At 46.1% G+C, this 23314-nt stretch overlaps 1 protein-coding gene across 1 annotated transcript in view; it reads right to left on the bottom strand.

The window, feature by feature from the left end:
• Positions 1–23314, bottom strand: part of SRRM4 (serine/arginine repetitive matrix 4) — a 161137-nt gene that overhangs the window by 49546 nt on the left and 88277 nt on the right. The gene's annotated exons all lie outside the window — the stretch shown is intronic.

The raw sequence follows: 23314 nt of genomic DNA, 5'->3' as shown, positions 1-23314 counted from the left end.
AGTTGTTGTGAAGATAAAATGAGATAATATAAGCAAACAGGAAGGCCTAAGAAATATCACTTCCCTTTCCCTTTACTTCTCTGTGAACCAAACCTCCCATTTGGTGTCCTTAGCAGGTGTGAGCTCACCTACTTGGGATGGCAGTTCCCATGAAGGCCTGAAGTTCTCTTCTCTGCCTCTGAGATGAGGTCCAAATAACACAGGGAAATTACCTGCATCCCACCTCCTTCTCTGAGTCCCAGAGAGGGAAAGGAAGTTGCTTAGTTACTCAGTCTTTGAAGAAGCTGTCACTCAAGTCTCCTGGCTCCTGTCATTCAGAGTCAGGAGTCTGAGAGCCACAGGTGGATCTGGCACCATCCAGTGAGCATCCCTGCCTGCTCACCCTGCCTGCAAATCCCAGGTCAAGCATTGATCAAAGGCATTAGCATTTCTCCTGCACCGAGCTCCTGCACCCAGTGCATCAAGGTTGGTTTTATGACTCAGGATGAATGCATTTGATAAGCCCCCTGCTCCTTAGGGCTGCCAGGAGCGCAGGCCAAGCCTGGTCAATATTGAAGGAAGGGCAGCAAAACACATCCTTCTCTGTCAGCCGCTTATCGGTGCATCTTTAGAAGCAGAGCTGGGGGATACTTCAAGCCCAGGAAGGATGGAGATTCTAGTCGGGTGTTCCCAGCCCTCCTCACTGCCAACCCCATGCTACCAGAACTCCAGTTTTCCCTACACCTCCCTGCACCCCTTCTCCCACGATGAGGGTTCCATTTCCATGCCTGCGTTCCCTCCGGTCTATCTGTGTGGAATGCCGCCCTGGCTCTTTTCAGATAACTCAAAGCTCGCAGTTTCTGCCCAGCCTCCAGCAAGGTTTGCCTCTTCCCACACTTGTCCTAGCCAAGGCTAACACACATTCACTAACGCCTATTCCCTGAGTGCCTGCAGTGTGTCCAGGCCAGTTCTAAGTCCGGCGATGCAGTGAACAAGACACAGGTGTTCCCCGAGATCATGGAGTTTAGATTACAGATGGAAAAGCAGGTAATAAACACACAAGAAAGTAACAATATGGCTTATTTGTTGGTAATAAGTTATGGAGAGAATAAATCAGTGGAATGGGGCTAGGAAATGGGAGCGGGTGACTGCTATTTCGTATACAGTAATCAGGGAAGGCCTTTTTTAGGAAGTAACAAGAGTGGAGACTTGAAGGATCAGAGACTAACCTTGCAGTTTGTGTTGGTTTTAAAATGTGTTCACAATTTCTTTGACACTCATACCATCAAAAGCTGAATCCTAGAAGATGTGGTATATATATGATGGAATACTACTCAGCCATAAAGAAGAATGAAATAGAGCCTTTTGCAGCAACATGGATGGACCTACAGATTACCATACTAAGTGAAGTAAGTCAGACAGAGAAAGAGAAATATCATATGATACCACTTATATGTGGAATCTAAAAAAACCGATACAAATAAACTTATTTACAAAACAGAAATAGGCTCACAGACATAGAAAACAAACTTATGGTTACCAAAGGGAAAGCGGGGGGAGGGAAAAATTAGGAGTTTGGGATTAACAGATACACACTACTATATAGAAAACAGATAAACAGCAAGGACCTAGTGTATGGCACAGTGAACTATACTCAATATTTTGTAATAACCTATTTGGGAAAATAATCTGAAAAAGAATATCTATATATGTGTGTGTGTGTATACACACACACACACACACACACGATGGAATCACTTTGCTGTACACCTGAAACTAACACAATATTGTAAGTCAACTATACGTCAATAAAAAGTAAATAAATTTTAAAAAGAGAAAAAAAAAAAAGCTGGAGCCTAATTTCTCCCCCTGCGAATACTGGATGGGCTAGTGACTCACTTTTAATGAACAGACTGAATTAAAAGTGATGATATGTGACTTCCAAGACTAGGTCATGAAGGCAACTTCTGCCTCTTCCTCTTGGATTGATCACTTTGAGGGAAGCTGGTCACCATGTTGTGAGGACACTCAAGCAGCCCTGTGGAGACGCCCATGTGACAGAACTGAGGCCTCCTGCCAACAGCCAGCACTACCAGCCATGTGACTGAGCCACCCTAGAAGTGGGTCCTCCGGCCGCAGTCAAGCCTTCAGATAAGACAGCAGCTGTGGCTGACGTCTGACCACCATCTCATGAGAGTGGTGAGTCAGTCACCCAGCCAAAATCCTGACTCACAGAAACTGCAAAACATAACTGGTTATTGTTGTTTTAAGCCACAAAGATTTGGAGTATTTTGTTGCTCAGTAATATACAACTTCTATACAGGTATCTGCAATCAGTGGAAGTATGTTCTAGGCAGAAGGAATAGCAAGTTCAAAGACACTTGGCATATACAAGGAATAGCAAGCAGGGGTTAGAGTGGTAAGAGGCGAGATCAGAGATGAGGTCTTTGATGGGACCTAGGAATCTGTATTCTTAAAAAGTTCCTTGGGGGCCTCTGATACTGTGCCAGGTTTAGCAAAGCCTGGACTACATAGGTCATGGAAGACCTTTGGGTCCCATGTGGCTGAGATGGGTGATGTGGTCTGGCTTACATTTCAGAAGGTTCACTCCACTGGCTTAGGACACTCAAAGGAAGGGAAGAAAGAGATGGGGAGACTATTGCAATGACTTAGTGATCAGTGAGTTTATCAATGGATGCGTATTGCCCAGCAGAGTCTTGAGTTGGACACACACACAAGAATGGAATTTTGGACTTTCTGGAGTATTACAGGAAACCAAGACACAAATATGTGCCTGAGGCAACCTTGCACTAGGCAGAAACTGAGTTGATATGAGGAGTTTGGCAGTGAATAAATACATGACAAATAGTGCTGGCATTGGATGGAAGGTCTCAGTGACTTGTGCTAATAGAGGCGTGGGTTATCCCCAGTGCAGGGAAAGCTGGGGGATACTACTGCCAGGCACTGGCGGACAAGGCTTAAGGCACGGACAATGCCTCATCCATCGCTGCCAGCAGCAGGGTGGAGAATCAGGGATGGAAACCCTGACAATGGTTTGATGAGGAGAGAGGTATAATGGAGTTGCTGCAGCTTATAGCTTGACACTCCCTGTTGTGGTAGTTCTTTTTTTTTCCAGTAGCACTGGCTTCCCCTTCCTGGTGTTGGGTACCTCACCTGGGATTATAACACAAACAAAAACAGAATTAATTCTACCAGGCTGACAGGGAGTGGTGAGGGAAAGATGAAAGGAATCCTTCCTGATGTAACATTTAAGATTTTTAAAATGCGTTCTAATACTTTGCTTCTTAGCTTTTTTAAAACTGAAAGAGACTCAGGGATCGTGTAGTCCAGGCTCTGCTAAACATGGCACAGTATCAGAGGCCCCTAAGGAACTTTAAAAAAATACAGATTCCTAGGTCCCATCATAGCCATAATAAATCAGAGTCTCCAAGGATGAAACGTGGGAACCTGCAACTTAAAGAAACATCCCAGGTAATTACACCTTCTATTAGGTCAAGAATAAATCCAAACTGATTATTGGGTTTAAAAGGCTCTGAATGATCTGGCCTCTGTCCCTCTAGACCCCATCTCCTACCCCTCTCCCCGTCCCTTACTCTGCTTTGGCCACATGGCCTTCTCGCTGTTCCTCAAATGGAACAGGGCCCTTACTCAGAGCCTTTGCTCTTTCTGTTCCCTCCACCTGGTATGCTGTTCCTCCTCCAGCTATCTGCATGGCCGGCTCCTTCTTTGCACTCAAACGTCACCTCCTCAGAGAAGCCCTCCCTTATCCCCTTATGTAATCGTGCTGCTCTCATCACCGGCCACCATCACAGTGGCCTGCTGTGCCTTCCCTCCGTCACAGTACTTGTTACTATTTGAAGTGACCATTTTACACGTTTATTTGCTAACCGTTTGTCTTCTGGACTAGAATGTAAGCTTCCTGAGAGTGGGAACTAGTCTCTTCTCTCACCACCGAATCCCCAAGGATCTAGTGCCTGGCATAGACAGCATGCCTTCTTGCTCAGGAAACATTTGTTGAATGAATGAATTTACAAATCAATTCTGATGACCAATCTCATGTGAGAACCACAGGTCAGATGCAACCTCTCCTCACATATAAAGAAGCAGAGGTCCAGGGAGAAGGACCAGTCTTGAGGCCACACAGCACTTCAGTGGACTCAGACCTCAGCCATGGTACCTCCACCCCCTTAGCCCCACCCATCTTCCTTCTTTGCCTCCAGCTTTGCATCCTTGCAGGGCTTTAAGAAAAATTCTGTGTTCCATCCTTGCTGAGGAGTACAGGCAGCTGCCTCGTTTTTTCCACACAGCCCTTTGATGTTGCATTAAAAAAAATACTTAAAAGAAGGCGAGCTCTTCAGGGGACGGCTAAAACAGTGAAGTCAAGGGCCAGTGCACTCCACTTCACAGGAGGGAGGGAGCCACAAGTGCTGCATTCCACAAGGCCTCCCCGCTCGGTTCCTGCTAATCAGCGACCTGGAGCTGAGATGCTGCTCTCCGTAGTCATGGCAACCAGCAGATTCCCAGCCTCTGATAAGAGGGCTGAACTTTCCGCAAAACTCTCCAAGATGACTGGCTCCCTAGCTGCTTCCCCGCTTCCCCCATCAAAGCTCCTGACTCCAACAAAGTGCTCACTCAGCCGGTTGGATGCCTCGAGCACTAGTGTGAGTTAAACACCGTTTGGGGAATCAGAGACAAACAATGGTGGAGGGGAGTGAGGACACCGGTCCTTGCCCACCTCTGTGCAGAATGAGGAAACTGAGGTCCCAAGAAGAGAGGAGACTTGCCCAAGGCCACAGGGCGACTCACGTCGGAGCTTCAGCTCGAACTGTGGCCTTCTGACCCCCAGTCCAGTGCTCTTTCCACGTCCTTTGATCAAAACAACAGCCGGCATTTATCAAGCACCTACTCCGTGCCAGACACCAGGCTAAGCCCTCCTCTGTGTTGTCTCATGTAAACTTCCAAAGAAACCCAGGAGCAGGCATGGCCACCCACACTATACAGATGGAGAAATTGAGACCCAGGGGTAGTAAATGGCAAGAGCACCAGATGCCCTGCTTGTTTATGAGAATCAGCTGAGAAAAAAGGAGAGCAATCTGGAAAACACTTTGAAAATATAAGGAAATAATAAGTGGGGGCATAGGGTGAATGTTAGTAATTTCCCTGTACGACAGGGATTTGCCTCATGTGTTTGAAGAAGGGGCTGTATCTCGAGCCTCTGGCCTGAATCTTATATTCCACAAATAGAAGTGGCACTTGGCCATTAGATTTGGGACATCCCTGACACTTACTTTCCCCATCCCACTAATAGCTTCTCCTGGGTGTAGAACACTTGCAAATCCAGTGTCTCAACAGATGCTGACAAGGCTTCTCGGTAAGGTACTCAGTTTGGTGAACTTATCCCCATTACTCACATGAAGACACTGAGACCTGGGGAGGCAAAGGAACTTGCTTCCCATCCAAGATTCTTGTTCTACACTTGCATCCAGGGCTGTGAATGATCCGCCCTTGTCCCTGCACTTAGCCAGACACCTACTGTCTCCCCGTTTCAGTAAGAATGAAGGCGCAGACCCTCAGCTCACGGGTCCAGCAGAGAACCCAAGGTTTATCATTGGGCTGAGCCAGCCCTTGGGCAAGGTGGATTTGGCTTATTTGTGCCTTGGCTCCTGGGACTTCAGTCTGGGTCCTGTTACTATCCCGGCCTGACTTCTTGGTACCAAGTCCTTTTCAAGGTTAATTAAGCCTGGCTGGGGATACTCTGAGGGAGCTGTGATTCTTTGAGCTTTGCGATCACAATTGGAAAAAGTGTAGGAGCTTTGGGGAAGATCAGGGATTCCAGAGAGCCACCGTGGGAGGCATCATCTGGATGTGGGAGCCACCATGCTCAGCTTAGTAAGAACTGAATGAGAAAGAAAACAAGTTTTATGAGGCTGGCATTTCCCTCATGATTTCATTCATTCATTCAACAGCTGTTTACTGAACGCCTACTTGGTATCAGATTTCAAGGACCCAAAAGTAACTAAAACCTATCTGTGTCCTCAAGGAATTTCCAGTCTGGAAGAGGAACACTGATTCCTCAACTGGGGATTACAATGTGGTATAGTAAGTTCTCTGATGGAGAGAAGCTCAGAGAACCATGGAACCACAGAAAGAGCACCTAATCCAGCCTGGGGAATATGGGCAGGTGGCTGTGAAAAGTTTCCTAAAAGATATACGGAAATTGGTCATGTGCAAAGGCCAGGCACCGAGGCACAGCAATGGACTTCAAGGAACTGCAGAGGAAGTAGTAAGTTGGAAGAGATAGTTAGGATGGAGGATGGAAAGTAAGAGTTGAGACTGGCTTACTTAGCATAGTGCCCTCAAGGTCCCTCCATGTTGTTACAAATGGCAGGGTTTCCTTCTTTTTACGGCTGAATTCCATTTTATCTATCTATCTATCTATCAGATATATATACATGATATATATCACACTGTCTTTATCCATGGACACTTAGGTTGTTTCCATGTCTTGGCTATTGTAAATAATGCTGCAATGAATGTGGGAGAGCAGAAAAAAACAGGAGCTGAGACTAAGGAGGCAGACAGGGCTAGATTCTTCAGGGCCAAGTGGACAGGTGCTTCTCACACCTTCACGTGCATGTGAATCACCTGGGGATCTTGATAGACTGCAGATGCCGACTAAGTAGGTCTGGGTTAGGGCCTGATCTTCTGCATTTCTAACCAATTCCCAGGTGATGTTATTGCTCCACGGACCATACTTTGAGTAGCCAGGTTGTAGATTTTACAAATGATTTAGACTGATCCAGCTTTCTAGCACCCTCTGCCCTCAGGGAACTGGTGAGAACGGTTTAGTTCAGTTCCCAGGGCTGAGAGCATGTGAGTGTGTGAACATGTGTATGTGTGCGTGGTAAACACTCTTGTATATCAAAAGCTGTCCAGTTCCTGGGACTTCCCTGGTGGCGCAGCGGTTAAGAATCCTCCTGCCAATGCAGGGGACACGGGTTCGATCCCTGGTCCGGGAAGATCCCACATGCCGCGGAGCAACTAAGCCCATGTGCCACAACTACTGAGCCTGCGCTCTAGAGCCTGTGAGCCACAACTACTGAGCCTGCGTGCCACAACTACTGAAGCCCGCGTGCCTAGAGCCCATGCTCCGCAACAAGAGAAGCCACCGCAGCGAGAAGCACACTCACCGCAACTAGAGAAAGCCTGCGTGCAGCAACGAAGACCCAACGCAGCCAAAAATAAATAAAAACAAACAAACAAACAAAAAATCTAGTTCCCAAGTTCAGGTCAAAAGACAAAAGAACCATACAGAGAAAAATTAGCTCAGCACTTCTTACCCAGCTCAGCCAGGCAGGTCAGGCCCCCAGCCTGCCTGGGTTTTGAACTCTCATCACAGAACACAAGCCTACTGCCCTGCAATCCACCCTCAGTCCACCGAGTCATTTTGCCCTTCACAGGCTGGCCTGTCAATCGCCTATTTGCCTAGTGAGGGTTCAAAGTGCCAAGAAGGGGACTGAATCAGATTCTTGGGGTTGTCTGACACACGGGCTGCCCCCAGCTTGGGAGTTGGCTGAACTCCAAAATGTTGTGGTTTCCCACTTGACCACGTTGTGAAGGGTAATCAGGTGATGCTGGGAAAGTGCAGAGGTCCTGCAGTTCTACTGACCTGGCTTCATGCCCTGATTCTACCCAGCTGTGTCACCACAAGAAAAAAGAACACCTCTCGCTCCAGCCCAGGGGCAACTGCAAGACCTTTCTATCAGCTGGAATTGCAGACAGGGTTTGGATTTCTCCATGGAGGGAACATTGCTGATTAGATTTTCTTGCCCTGGGAGGGATTGTGCTAGATGAGCCCCTTTTGGGCATCATTACGGCTACTGCTAGAGGAGGCGCCAAGCAAGCAAGATCTGCTGGGAAGAGGGAAGAAGCCCTCAGCCTTAAAGGAAACCTTCAGTCCGGAGCAGGAGGAGCCTTGGTTCAAGAGCTGAGAGAGTAACAACTGGTCCCAGGAGGTGCTGTCAGGGACCGTTCATGTATCCTTCATTCAGCCACCGACTCAACAAATATTTATTGAGCACCTACTATCTGTGGGGCATGTTCTAGGCACTGGAGACACAGCAGAGCATAAGACAGAAAAAACTCTCTACCTGGCGGAGCTTGCATTCTCCTGGGATGGGCAGAGGGAGGAGGAGAGCAGAAAATAAGCAGAACTGCACGGTAACTATGGAGGGTATTCGAAGGCAAAGAAGGCTATTAAAAAAAAAAAAAGAAAGAAAGGGAGACGGATAAGGGGAACTGAAAATGCTACCAGGAGGGGGGATGTGGTTTCAGACGGTGTGATCAGAGAAGGTTTCACTGAGAAGGGAACATTTGAGTGAGACTTGAAGATGATGAGGGAGTGAGCCTGGAAAAGAGCAAAACAGGCAGAGGGCACAGCCAACGCAAAGGCCCTGAAGGTGGAACATACTAGATACACTGAGGTTGGAAGTGAGTCAGCAAAGGGGACGAGAGGCAGGGGTGATGTCAGAAGGGTAAGGAGGGCTCAGATCATGTCCTGGTGGGCTACTGCAGGGCCTTGGCTTTTTCTCTGAGTGAGGTGAGATGCCGTTGGAGGGTTCTAAGCAGAGAAGCGATGTAATCTGACTTAGGTTTTAAAGGATCTCTTTGGCAGGTTGCTGAGCGTGGACAGCCAGGGAGCTGGGATTAATGCAGGAAGACCCGTGAGGAGATTACTGCAGCAACCCACAGGAGAGGAGATGAGGGCCGGGATCAGTGTTATCGCTGCTGTAGTGGCGAGAAGCGGTCGGTTTCTGGACAGATACTGAAGTTGGAATCAACCAAGTTTGCTCATGGGTGACTCCAAGGGTTCTGGTCTGAGCAACGGGGATCGATGAGCTGCCGTTGACTGGGCGGGGACAGGTGCACGTGAGGGGTGTTTTGTAAGGGTTCCCCAGAGCTCAGTTCTGGACATGTTAGTTTTGAGATGCTAATTAGACACCCCCTCTTGGAGATGGCAGGTGGGCAGTTGGATACAGGAGACTGAAGTTCAGAGAAGACATTAGCGCTGGGGAAAAGCCCTTGAGTGATGTTAGCATTTAGATGGTGTTGAAAGCCAGAAGATTGGATCTTCTGGGGAGTAACCGGGAGCACGTGGCTAGAGTGAGGTGGGAAACTGAGGACGAAGGTAAGCTCTGAGGGAGTTGTACCGGCGGGGTTTCAGAATAACAAAATGGCTCGATAGAAGTGTCCCAGCCTGGTGGACTGGCTCTTAAAATATACTCATAAAATGTCTGATTCCTCCAATTCATTCCTTTAGATGCAGTGATTCATTTATTGTTTATGCATTCATTCATCTATTTCTTCATTAGCTATTCATTTATTCACTGATTCATTAATCACTCATTCACTCATCTGCTAAGCATCACTTTACTTCTGGTGGAGGGTCATTTCAAGATGATCCAGACATGAGTCTTTCCCTCAAGAAGCTCACAGGCCAGAGGAAGACATGGGGTAGGTACATAAGAAACTCTCATGCGGGATGAAAGTGACCCAAGAGAGAAGTCCTGAGTAGAGACAGGGCACCGGTGCCTGCAGGAAACAAGACAGGTGGCACAGAGGGGGCTGAGCTGCTTGTTCGGGGAGGGCTGCCAGAGCACAGTGGCTAGATTTCTCACACTGGCCCTGCCTGGGCACTCACCATGCCCAAAGGCACGACCCTGGGCAAGTCTCTTCACCTCTCTGGTGAAATCACAAGTTGTCTGCACCTCACAGGACGGTTGTGAGGATGAAATGGCACGATGCATGCCCAGCACTTAGTTTCTGGCACACAGCGGCGCTTTAAATATCAGGGAGAGATCACATTGTTCACCAGCCTCACTGCTCATTCCGATTCCCTTTCACCAAACAGCTCAAGACAAGGGATTCTGGGATGGGAAAGGGCGGGGAGGTCAGGGGGCCCTTGAGTGTCCCCGGAGATCCTCCCTACACTGGGGCCTTGCTCCCCACCACCAAGCTGTGTGGCTACCCATTCGCTGCTGTGTCCTGGCTTTTCTCTCTCAATAGCCCAGGGATGAATTTATCTCTTCCTGTCCTCCCGGGACAACCAACTGGACCCTTTCATCAGCTGGAACTACAGAGGTGGGGGTGGTGATGAGGGAGGGCATCGGAGAGCGTGGTGCAGTTGGGACTTTGTGTTCCTGCAGACACACACAACACACACGTCCCCCCTTTCTGGGGCTGAGGTTTGGTAGAAAATTCCTAACAAGCAGAGAGTAAGCTACCGCTAAAATCTGCAGAGAGGACAGAGCGGACAAGCCACAAATCTCGATGGCAGGCGGTGAGCAGGCAGCAAGCTCTGGAGGTCTGGGCTCGTTAGTTTTAAAATAACACAGCAGAGAAGTGAGATAAAGGGCTTCAGCGGGGGAAGCTGTCAGACACCTCGCCTTACGCTGTTGGAACCACCCGAGGGGCCCCATCTCTCCTCCTGGGTTTCAGAAACAGAGATTGCAGGCTGGGGCAGTGGCTGTGTTGCCTGATCACAGAGCCAGAACTTGTCAGAGCTAAGCCAGCCCTTGGAACTCTACCCAGGAGAAGCTGAGGTCCAGAGAGGGGCCAGTGCTACATTCCAGGACACTCGGCGAGTTAGGGGCTGAGCAGGGACCACCAATCAGTTCTTCTGCAGCTGTAGTGAAAGCTGTTGCTCAGCTCTTAGTGTGAGTGTTGGCTACAAATACCTCACAGGCACCCCTTCCAAGAAGGTTATATCCACCCCTGGCGGGTGGCGAGGCATCCCATAACCAACGACTCACTTGGGAGTACAAACGACCTTCCCCTTTGCGGCAAGGTAATACAATTCACACTCTAGAGCTCCCTGTGGGATCAGGCTGAGGCTAGAGTCTAGCTGAAACTACATCTTTTCTTAGCTTTCTGTACTGCCCTAGCTTGCTTCCTCACTCCCTTTCTCCTGAGAGCACACCCTCAATAAGTCTGTGCATCCAAATCGCTGTCTCAGGTGTAATTTCTTGTGAATTCCATCGAAGACAGACCCAGACCAAGTTTTCCTCTACCAAACTACTAAATGCAAAACAATAGTTAAGTACTGTATTTGTTCAAACAGACGTGGGTTTGAAGCTCTGCTTTGCTACTTCCAGGCTATGTTTACCCAGCAGAAGTTACTTAGTATCATTAAACCTTCAATGTTTTCCCAGCTGTGGATGGCAAATGTTCACGGGTATGTTAATATTACCTGTCTCATAAGACAGTTGTAAAATGTTTAGCACATTTTATGGACACATAACAAATGCCCAGTGTATGTTATTTGATGAAGTTATTTGACATTATTTGACGATGATGGTGGAGGAGGAGGAGGAGGAGGAGGAGGAAGAGGAGGGGGAGGGGGAGGGGGAGGGGGAGGGGGATGGCGGCAGAATGAGTAGACAGGTTGGTCCAATCACAACTCCACCAATCAGCAGAAAGCTCTCAAAAGACTCCACCTCTGAAGTTCCCACACCAATCATCAGTGAGTTCTCAAATCACACCCTTCCCATTCATCCTCCTTTAGGCTTGTCCCAGAGGCCCCTCCTTTGCCATTATCATTCTTCCCTGACAAAGGACTTCCTGTGGGAGAGAGGGATCTCTGGAGAGACCAGTCCTCTGTCTTTACCCGGAAGTGACTATTTCTCAATGCCAGCCCAGGCATCCAGCTGTACCACCTGTAGAAAATGGCTCCTCCAAAGTAATTCTGATGAAGGAGTTGATGGGAAAGGTCTGTCCCTCTGCTGGGATTTTTACCTGCCTTTTAAAAGTCAGACCTTTATCTTTAGTAGGCAGTCAGCTTCAAGACTATCTCCCACCAACCCTGATGGGTCCCCGGGCTCCAGGAGGGCTTGGGGTGGTGGGGAAGGATTGTGGCAGGGATGGCTAGGAGCCCCCAGCACGTGGGCAGAGGGCTTTTTCAGCTCTGCGGTGTCTCTGCTGGCCACAGACAGCACCTAAGCAACCGGGAGCCACAAGCAGCACTGGAATCAGGCAGACTGCAGCCTGAAAGCTGGTTTTGCTGTTTTCAAGCTGTGATCCTGAACGAGTCACTTCATCTCTCTTCTGCAGAACGGGGTAAATGGTAGTGTCCAGCTCGTAGAGGTGATGCACGTAAAGTGCTTAACACCATTCCTGGTGCAGAGTAAGCACTTCATCAATGTTATTAGCTGTCACTGTAACTGGAATTATTCATTGTAAATCGCCTTCGGGGCAGAGTCTCTCAACTTCGCTGTCTGCTCAAGCTGACCCCTCTGCCCGCAGTGCCCTCCCTTCCCTTCTCTGCCAGGAAAAGCCTCACTCAGCCGTCAAGGCTCAGCTCAGCTGTTTCTGACTCCCCCAGCCCACGCCCGACCCCACTGCCCATTTCCCCATAGAAATAAATTCTGCACTCTCTTTGCTCCAAGATATTGCAGCAAACCCTTGACCAAGGTCCCTCATCTATTTAAGCCTCAGTTTTCTCATTTTTAAAATGGGGATAATACCTTATGTATTGGTGTAGTTGTGGGAAATATATAGTTATTACGCTAAGCACAATGTCTTACTATTATAATTGCAATTAGCACTGAAAGAGACTTGGTAGCTCCCATCAGAGGAAGAATTTCTGCTTGGTGAGGAGCCTTATGGATCATTCTTTCACAGTCATCTTTGAGGAGTGCATAGCTTCCAACCTGCCTGGAATACCTTGGGACCCTGAAGACGGGGGACTGGCCCCAGTGACCTCTGAAAAGCCTGTCCAATTCAAAGATTTCTGTGAGTCAGATTCTCCTCTGGGTGTAAGTCGTCCCCATCTCTTTGCCTCTTTCTGAACACATTGGGGTGACACAGTAGGGACCCACATGGCCCATTCACCCCCAGTTTAAGGATGAGAGTTGTCACCTCTAAACAGTTTCTGAGTTCCAGGTGGGAGCATGGGTATACCAACTTCTTCAACTCACTGTGTTACAGTAAAGGGACCTCATGTTTACTGAGCACCTACATTGTGCCAACACCTCATCAGATATTTAAAACACATTGTTTCACTTAAGTCCCATAATAAGCCCTTGAGGTGGGAATTGTAAGGGTTGTTTTTAGATGAGAAAAACAGAGGCTCAGAAAGGTGTAGTGACTTGCCTAAGGACACACAGCAAGTGAGGGAGCCCAGAGTTCTCAAGGAACTGTAGCTGGGTGTCCCTGGTCTCCAGACTGAGGATGGCCACACAGTTCAGCTTTTGGTGTCACTATGTCTCTTTCCACTGTGACCATGTCTCCACCTCCCCGATGCTGACTGCTGTTCTGTCTTCTTCCTATTTGCTATCCTGCACCCGGTCCCCCGGCTGCTGTCTGCACAGTCTATTGATGGAGACAATCAATCAGCCAGCTTGCTCAGACAGCTAAAAGACACCCCATCGACCAATTTTCCCTCCAGCGCCTTTCCGCGGACCATGAAACCTCACTAATTTGGAATTTGCAATGATTTCTGACATAGAACCTGCATTTCTCATTCTGGTTAAAAAAAAAAGTCTGAATGAAATGATATCCCATGGACCCCTGCGGGCTTCTGAGCAAGGTCCTGGCAGCCAAGAGGCCCTGCTTCCACCCCTCTTCTCTTTGTTCCTTCTCCTGCTTTCTTCCACCTGCACCCATTTCTAGGTTGGATTATAACTGATGGCACTATTATAAATGCTAATACTACTAGTAATAACAGCAGATATTCATGAAGCACCAGCTACGTGCCAGCACTGTTCTAAGCGCTTTGCATTTGTTTGCTCTGATAATCCTCACCACAGTTATTTGAGGCTGGTACAGTGATCAACCCCATTTTACCAATGAAAACACTGAGGCAAGAGGAGATCCTGATAATTGGGGGTGGAGGTGGAATTTGAACCCAGGCAGTCTGTTTCCAGAACCCATGGTCTTAACCCCTTCCCCCACTGTGCCTCTAGGGTTGAGCACTATGGGGGCCACTTGTGGACCCCTTGGATCCCAATAGTGCTTCCTGTTTGGGCCTCTGAAAGCACCATGCAATGGGACAAGAAAATGTCATGTGCTTCTATAGATGTGCGACGGGTGTGTTGAGCCGGGGATTGGAAGTCAGTGCAAAAGCTGCCTCCTGACTTGTGTCCCCAAGGACTCTACCGAGTGAGAGGCACAGAGCCTTCAAAAGAAACTGGTGGCGAGGGGTTTGAGAAGGATCTTTCCTAGGTTCAGAATCCTGTTTTAGAGTGTTGATTGCCCTTAGGGGTCAACCATCTAACCAAAGCCCTGGTTTCTTTCTACAGATATTTTGCTCTGTGCTGTTAGAGATGCAAAATGCAACTGGAAAGCTATGTGCTGTCCCACTTGCCCCTTTCCTGTGCAAAGGCCCTGTGGCATCCTTTTGCATAGGCCCAGAGTGGACTTGCCTTTATGGATTTGCAGTAGGGCATCCTCTTTTTTATGGGGGGAAACGCTGCCCACTCCGGTTGCCTTGGAATACGGTTTAAATGGAAAAGAAAGACCATGCCATTAAAAAAAATTCATTGAAATGACTTGATTCCGCCAATTACCCATTTGGTGGCGTTTAGACAGAGCCTTGGTTCCTGGTACAAATCTCTCAGCCCCTCTGATAGGACCTGAGGCCTAAAACAAGTGCGGGGGATCTGGCAGGACTGAGGCAAAGGCCTTTAAACTAGTCTAACACTCCTCGACCGTGACAAAGCTGTCTCCCTGGTCACTGTATTCATGGTCGCGTTTTTACTTGCATCCAGCTAAGACTCTGCACATGAATGAATATATACGATGTGTCCAGAGGTGTGTGTATAAGGTGGGTAGAGCCTGGACCCCGGTGTTCTCAATGTCAAGATGCGTCATGTGGCAGCTCAGAAATGTCCAGGGTGGCCGGAGAATTCGTTGTGCGAACTGCAACACTTGAAGGATCAAAAGGGGCACAGACAGTAGATACGCAGGATCTGTGGTCGCCCTGGCTATCTCCCTTTTCTGACCTTGAGACTCGAGTGTCCAGCTGTCTCCTCTCCCTCTCCTCCCAGAAGTCCTATCGGCTCCTGAGACTCACCTGTCCAAACCTCAACATATCGCCACCCCCACCACCTGTTCTCCAGCTCCACCTTCCACCTTCTTAGGCAAGCAGCAACTGGCCATCCCCCTGGACACCCTCTTTCTCTCACTCTCATATCCAGCCCATCAGCGGATCTTGACCATTTCAATTTCAAAACATCTCAGCATCCACCTCCTCTCCATCTCCACTGCCACCTCCCTGGTCCAAGCCCTCATCATCTCTCACCCAGACAACTGCAACGGCTTCCTCGTTCACTCTGGCCCCGCCCCGCCCACTCTCCATGCAGCAGGCAGGGTTCTTTTCCAAAACGCAGATTCAATCACATCACTTCCTTCTTCAGAGCCCCAAGAAGCAAGTCCAAACTCCCTGATGTGGCTCTCATGGGCCTTCAAGGTCCACAGCCCCAGCTGACCTCTCCTGGTGTGTCATGCTCCGCTGCTCTCTCACTCACCGTGCGCAAACCATCTGACATCCCTGCACAGCCCTGTACAGCCCCTGTGTCCAGATGCAGCAGAGCGTGAAACTTAAGGGCGCGGCCTGGTGCCAGATCGCTGGGTTCAAACCCTTGTCCTGCCACTCTGTGACCTTCAGCAATTGACTTCACCTCTCTGGGCCTCAGAGCTTCATCTACAAGATGTGGATAATAAGAGTACCTGCCTCATAGGGTTATTTCAGGGATTAACAGTGAATATATGTAAAGCTCTTAGAACAGTGCTTATTTCTTACTAATTAAGAAATGGCATCACTCACCTTGCCTCCTTCAAACTGTCCATTTTTCCTCCTGTCCATTCTTCCGCTTTCAACCTACAATGCCACCTCGTCCAGGAAGACTTCCCTGACTACTTAGACCATTTATATACCTTTTCTATGCTCACAATATCCTTTACTGAAATTGTCAGTTTAAATCTCTGTTCCCGTCCCCTGGACTGTGAAGCCTTTGAGACAGAACCTGAACATTTTGCAGCACTGTGTCCTCGGCACCTGGAAGGTGCCAGGCCCATAGTGTCTTCAGTAAATATTGGTTGAATGGGAGAACTGACTGGATACATAGCCCAATCAAGCCAGCGAGGAAGAGGTTAACTGAGGGGACAGGCAGTGGATGGCAGTGTATCTCACTGTTAGTGTGGCTACAGATAGCCACTTGGGACGGTTCCCAAGTCCCAGGACACCGGCATTTGTAATAGAAATTTCTCCAAGATGGGCAGGTACTGAAGGGCAGCCGGTCTCCCCTGAGGATGCTGCACACTGAGAAGGAGCATGGGTCTCCCTGGGTTTCCTGCTGTAGATGCCCCGCTGTTCCCCTTCCCACCTTCCAGGCCACTAGCTCCTCAGCTCCAGGGGTCAGAGGACAAACCGAGTCCCTCTGCTTGGTGTTCAGGAGCCCCTCCCCCCACTGACCTCTCCTCCAGGTATTTCCCCCCAAAACCAGTTAGACTCTCTGAACCCACAGACCTGGGTTCCAGCCCCAGCTTTGCCACACACTAGTTACGTGGCCCTGGGCAAACGAATTCACCTCTCTGTGCCTCGGTTTCCCCACCCATAAAATGGAAAGCATAATAGTGCCTACATCACAGGGCTGTGATGGGGATTCAGTGAGGTCATGCATTTTGTGATGTGCACGGTACGTGGCAAGAGTGCAGTACCGCTTTTCCAGACTTTTAAAAGATGACTCTAAATTCCACGTCTTTATCAGTCAACTAGACAGTCCCAGCTGCTATATTCACAGAGATACAATCAAACAGGGAAAAATACATTAAAATAAATAAATAAATAAATTCCATGTCTTGTTTGCACTGTTCTCCCCACTTGAGATGCCTTCCCCCTGTGTCCCTGCATGGCCAAGCCTCCTGGGTGGGTCTCCGCTGTGCATCTAGACACCCCAGCTGCTCTTCTGTCCTCTGGTGCAGACCCACGGCCATGGTGGACACCCGGAATGTTCTGGGCAGCTGCACTGTCAGCTTGGCTCTGGGCCCAGTAAGTCTGAGCCCTTTTCTGAAGAATCAGCTGACCAGCAAATGCCCCTGGCTATCTTGGGAGTAGGACCATTCCCTTATATGCAGCCCTAGAAATGTGATCCCAGCATCCTTGGTAGGGAAGTGGGGAGGGAGACAGGGAATGAAGGAGCCACTAACATGTGGACCTGGAGCCTAATCCTGCTGGGGAGCCCTGGGAACCAGTGTAGACACACAACTCCGAGTTCTTGCACCTGAGGCACCTGGAGAATTTACCCTTCAACTCCCATCAGTCCTGACTGAAGGCTACTCCCCAGGGGCAATAACTCCTGCCCTGTGTCTGGGTGGAGTGGGCTTGGTGGCTGGAGAGAGCCCTCAGGTAGAGTCTCAGGTCCTGTTAGTTGGAAGTCAGGTTGGCATCCTCAGAAATGGTGGGCACTGAGGGGACACGGGCAGAGAAATAGCAACATCACTAGTTCTGCCAGGCCTAGGCACTGAGTGGTGCCTGGAGGGCTGCAGTCACGGCCACACCCCAGAAAAAGGCCAACCACCAGGCAAAGCCCAATTTCCCTAGAACTTTCACAAGGTGGGGTCCTGAATTCCAGGAAATACCGGACTTCACTCCTTTGTCAAATCCTCCCTTCTTGCCTCCCTTCCTTCCTACTTTCTTTCTTTTTTTTTAAAATTAATTTTTATTGGAGTATAGTTGATTTACAATGTTGTGTTAGTTTCTGCTCTACAGCAAAGTGAATCAGTTATACATATACATATATCCACTCTTTTTTAGATTCTATTCCCATATAGGTCATTACAGAGTATTGAGGAGAGTTCCCTGTGCTATACAGTAGATTCTTATTAGTTATCTATATTATATATAGTAGTGTGTATATGTCAATCATCTTGAAGCTTTTTTTTTAAATTTTTTAATTTAATTTTATTTTTTTATACAGCAGGTTCTTATTAATCATCAATTTTATACACATCAGTGTATACATGTCAATCCCAATCGCCCAATTCATCACACCACCACCCCCAACCCCCCGCCGCTTTCCCCCCTTGGTGTCCATACGTTTGTTCTCTACATCTGTGTCTCAACTTCTGCCCTGCAAACCCGTTCATCTGTACCATTTTTCTAGGTTCAACATACATGCGCTAATATACGATATTTGTTTTTCTCTTTCTGACTTACTTCACTCTGTATGACAGTCTCTAGATCCATCCACATCTCAACAAATGACTCAATTTCGTTCCTTTTTATGGCTGAGTAATATTCCATTGTACATATGTACCACATCTTCTTTATCCATTTGTCTGTCGATGGGCATTTAGGTTGCTTCCATGACCTGGCTATTGTAAATAGTGCTGCAATGAACATTGGGGTGCATGTGTCTTTTTGAATTATGGTTTTCTCTGGGTATATTCCCAGTAGTGGGATTGCTGGATCATATGGTAATTCTACTTTCAGTTTTTTAAGGAACCTCCATACTGTTCTCCATAGTGGCTGTATGAATTTACATTCCCACCAACAGTGCAAGAGGGTTCCCTTTTCTCCACACCCTCTCCAGCATCTGTTGTTTGTAGATTTTCTAATGATGCCCATTCTAACTGGTGTGAGGTGATACCTCATTGTAGTTTTGATTTGCATTTCTCTAATAATTAGTGATGTTGAGCAGCTTTTCATGTGCTTTTTGGCCATCGATATGTCTTCTTTGGAGAAATGTCTATTTAGGTTTTCTGCCCATTTTTGGATTGGGTTGTTTGTTTCTTTAATATTGAGCTGCATGAGCTGTTTATATATTTTGGAGATTAATCCTTTGTCCGTTGAGTTGTTTGCAAATATTTTCTGCCATTCTGAGAGTTGTCTTTTCGTCTTGTTTATGGTTTCCTTTGCTGTGCAAAAGCTTTTAAGTTTCATTAGGTCCCATTTGTTTATTTTTGTTTTTATTTCCATTACTCTAGGAGGTGGATCAAAAAAGATCTTGCTGCGATTTATGTCAGCGTGTTCTGCCTATATTTTCCTCTAAGAGTTTTATAGTGTCTGGTCTTACATTTAAGTCTCGAATCCATTTTGAGTTTATTTTTGTGTATGGTGTTAGGGAGTGTTCTAATTTCATTCTTTTATATGTAGCTGTCCAGTTTTCCCAGCACCACTTATTGAAGAGACTGTCTTTTCTCCATTGTATATCCTTGCCTCCTTTGTCATAGATTAGTTGACCATAGGTGTGTGGGTTTATCTCTGGGCTTTCTATCTTGTTCCATTGATCTATGTTTCTGTTTTGGGGCCAGTACCATATTGTCTTGATTACTGTAGCTTTGTAGTATAGTCTGAAGTCAGGGAGTCTGATTCCTCCAGCTCCGTTTTTTTCCCTCAAGACTGCTATGGCTATTCGGGGTCTTTTGTGTCTCCATACAAATTTTAAGATTTGTTGTTCTAGTTCCGTAAAAAAGCCATTGGTAATTTGATAGGGATTGCACTGAATCTGTAGATTGCTTTGGGTAGTATAGTCATTTTCACAATGTTGATTCTTCCAATCCAAGAACATGGTATATCTCTCCATCTGCTGGTATCATCTTTAATTTCTTTCATCACTGTCTTATAGTTTTCTGCATACAGGTCTTTTGTTTCCCTAGGTAGGTTTATTCGTAGGTATTTTATTCTTTTTGTTGCAGTGGTAAATGGGAGTGTTTCCTTAATTTCTCTTTCAGATTTTTCATCATTAGTGTATAGGAATGCAAGAGATTTCTGTGCATTAATTTTGTATCCTGCAACTTTACCAAATTCATTGATTAGCTCTAGTAGTTTTCTGGTGGCATCTTTAGGATTCTCTATGTATAGTATCGTGTCATCTGCAAACAGTGACAGTTTTACTTCTTCTTTTCCAATTTGTATTCCTTTTATTTCTTTTTCTTCTCTGATTGCCGTGGCTAGGACTTCCAAAACTATGTTGAATAATAGTGGTGAGAGTGGACATCCTTGTCTTGTTCCTGATCTTAGAGGAAATGCTTTCAGCTTTTCACCATTGAGAATGATGTTTGCTGTGGGTTTGTCGTATATGGCCTTTATTATGTTGAGGTAGGTTCCCTCTATGCCCACTTTCTGGAGAGTGTTTATCATAAATGGGTGTTGAATTTTGTCAAAAGCTTTTTCTGCATCTATTGAGATGATTATATGGTTTTTATTCTTCAATTTGTTAATATGGTGTATCACATTGATTGATTTGCATATATTGAAGAATCCTTGCATCCCTGGGATAAATCCCACTTGATCATGGTGTATGACCTTTTAATGTGTTGTTGGATTCTGTTTGCTAGTATTTTGTTGAGGATTTTTGCATCTATATTCATCTGATATTGGTCTGTAATTTTCTTTTTTTGCAGTATCTTTGTCTGGTTTTGGTATCAGTGTGATGGTGGCCTCATAGAATGAGCTTGGGAGTGTTCCTTCCTCTGCAATTTTTTGGAAGAGTTTGAGAAGGATGGGTGTTAGCTCTTCTCTAAATGTTTGATAGAATTCACCTGTGAAGCCATCTAGTCCTGGACTTTTGTTTGTTGGAAGATTTTTAATCACAGTTTCAATTTCATTACTTGTGATTGGTCTGTTCATATTTTCTGTTTCTTCCTGGTTCAGTCTTGGGAGGTTATACCTTTCTAAGAATTTGTCCATTTCTTCCAGGTTGTCCATTTTGTTGGCATAGCGTTGCTTGAAGTAGTCTCTTAGGATGCTTTGTATTTCTGCAGTGTCTGTTGTAACTTCTCCTTTTTCATTTCTAATTTTATTGATTTGAGTCCTCTACCTCTTTTTCTTGATGAGTCTGGCTAATGGTTTATCAATTTTGTTTATCTCTCAAAGAACCAGCTTTTAGTTTTATTGATCTTTGCTATTGTTTTCTTTGTTTCTATTTCATTTATTTCTGCTCTGACCTTTATGATTTCTTTCCTTCTGCTAACTTTGGGTTTTGTTTGTTCTTCTTTCTCTAGTTCCTTTAGGTGTAAGGTTAGATTGTTTATTTGAGATTTTTCTTGTTTCCTGAGGTAGGCTTGTATAGCTATAAACTTCCCTCTTAGAACTGCTTTTGCTGCATCCCATAGGTTTTGGATCGTCGTGTTTTCATTGTCATTTGTCTCTAGGTAGTTTTTGATTTTCTCTTTGATTTCTTCAGTGATCTCTTGGTTATTTAGTAACGTATTGTTTAGCCTCCATGTATCTGTGTTTTTTACTTTTTTTTCCCTGTAACTCATTTCTAATCTCATAGCATTGTGGTCGGAAAAGATGCTTGATATGATTTCAACTTTATTAAATTTACTGAGGCTTGATTTGTGACCCAAGATGTGGTCTATCCTGGAGAATGTTCCGTGTGCACTTGAGAAGAAAGTGTAATCTGTTGTTTTTGGATGGAATGTCCTATAAATATCAACTAAATCTGTCTGGTCTATTGTGTCATTTAAAGCTTCTGTTTCCTTATTTATTTTCATTTTGGATGATCTGTCCTTTGGTGTAAGTGAGGTGTTAAAGTCCCCCACTATTATTGTGTTACTGTCGATTTCCTCTTTTAGAGCTGTTAGCAGTTGCCTTATGTATTGAGGTGCTCCTACGTTGGGTGCATATATATTTATAATTGTTATATCTTTTTCTTGGATTGATCCCTTGATCATTATGTAGTGTCCTTCCTTGTCTCTTGTAACATTCTTTATTTTAAAGTCTATTTTATCTGATATGAGTATTGCTACTCCAGCTTTCTTTTGACTTCCATCTGCATGGAATATCTTTTTCCAGCCCCTCACTTTCAGTCTGTATGTGTCCCTAGGTCTGAAGTGGGTCTCTTGTAGACAGCATATATATGAGTCTTGTTTTTGTATCCATTCAGCAAGGCTGTGTTTTTTGGTCGGAGCATTTAATCCATTCACGTCTAAGATAATTATCAATATGTATGTTCCTATGACCATTTTCTTAACTGTTTTGGGTTTGTTTTTGTAGGTCCTTTTCTTCTCTTGTGTTTCCCACTTAGAGAAGTTCCTTTAGCATTTGTTGTAGAGCTGGTTTGGTGGTGCTGAATTCTCTTAGCTTTTGCTTGTCTGTAAAGCTTTTGATTTCTCCATCGAATCTGAATGAGATCCTTGCTGGGTAGAGTAATCTTGGTTGTTGGTTCTTCCCTTTCATCACTTTAAGTATATCATGCCACTCCCTTCTGGCTTGTAGAGTTTCTGCTGAGAAATCAGCTGTTAACCTTATGGGAGTTCCCTTGTATGTTATTTGTCGTTTTCCCCTTGCTGCTTTCAATAATTTTTCTTTGTCTTCAATTTTTGCCAATTTGATTACTATGTGTCTTGGCGTGTTTCTCCTTGGGTTTATCCTGTATGGGACTCGGTGTGCTTCCTGGACTTGGGTGGCTATTTCCTTTCCCATGTTGGGGAAGTTTTCGACTATAATCTCTTCAAATATTTTCTCAGGTCCTTTCTCTCTCTCTTCTCCTTCTGGGACCCCTATAATGCGAATATTGTTGTGTTTAATGTTGTCCCAGAGGTCTCTTAGGCTGTCTTCATTTCTTTTCATTCTTTTTTCTTTTTCTGTTCCGCAGCAGTGAATTCCACCATTCTGTCTTTCAGGTCACTTATCCGTTCTTCTGCCTCAGTTATTCTGCTATTGATTCCTTCTAGTGTAGTTTTCATTTCTGTTATTGTATTGTTCATCTCTGTTTCTTTGTTCTTTAATTCTTCTAGGTCTTTGTTAAACATTTCTTGCATCTTCTTGATTTTTGCCTCCATTCTTTTCCCGAGGTCCTGGATCATCTTCACTATCATTATTCTGAATTCTTTTTCTGGAAGGTTGCCTATCTCCACTTCATTTAGTTGTTTTTCTGGGGTTTTATCTTGTTCCTTCATCTGGTACATAGCCCTCTTCCTTTTCATCTTGTCTCTCTTTCTGTGAATGTGGTTTTTGTTCCACAGGCTGCAGGATTGTAGTTCTTCTTGCTTCTCCTCTTGAAGCTTCTTATGAATACACTTTATGTCTTGTGTTCATGACACACTTGGGAATTCCAGGGCGGACCAGTGCTTACAACTCAGCGTTCTCACTGCCAGGGGCCAGGGTTCGTTCCTTCGTCGGGGCACTAAGATCCTGCAAGCCGCACTTCAAAAATTCCTCTTTTCATTTCAGCTAACATTTTTCTCTTCTTCTTCCCACTCAAACTATCAAAAAAACTTCCTTCCTACTTTCTTTCCCTCCTTCCCCAGATATTTCTTGAGCTCTGGCTCTGCTAAGCATCCTTAGGGTGTAAAGTTGATTAGGACA

The sequence above is a fragment of the Eubalaena glacialis genome, chromosome 15 (assembly GCF_028564815.1).
Source record: "Eubalaena glacialis isolate mEubGla1 chromosome 15, mEubGla1.1.hap2.+ XY, whole genome shotgun sequence".
Taxonomy (NCBI): domain Eukaryota; kingdom Metazoa; phylum Chordata; class Mammalia; order Artiodactyla; family Balaenidae; genus Eubalaena; species Eubalaena glacialis.
This window is presented reverse-complemented; position numbering and strand designations above follow the sequence as displayed.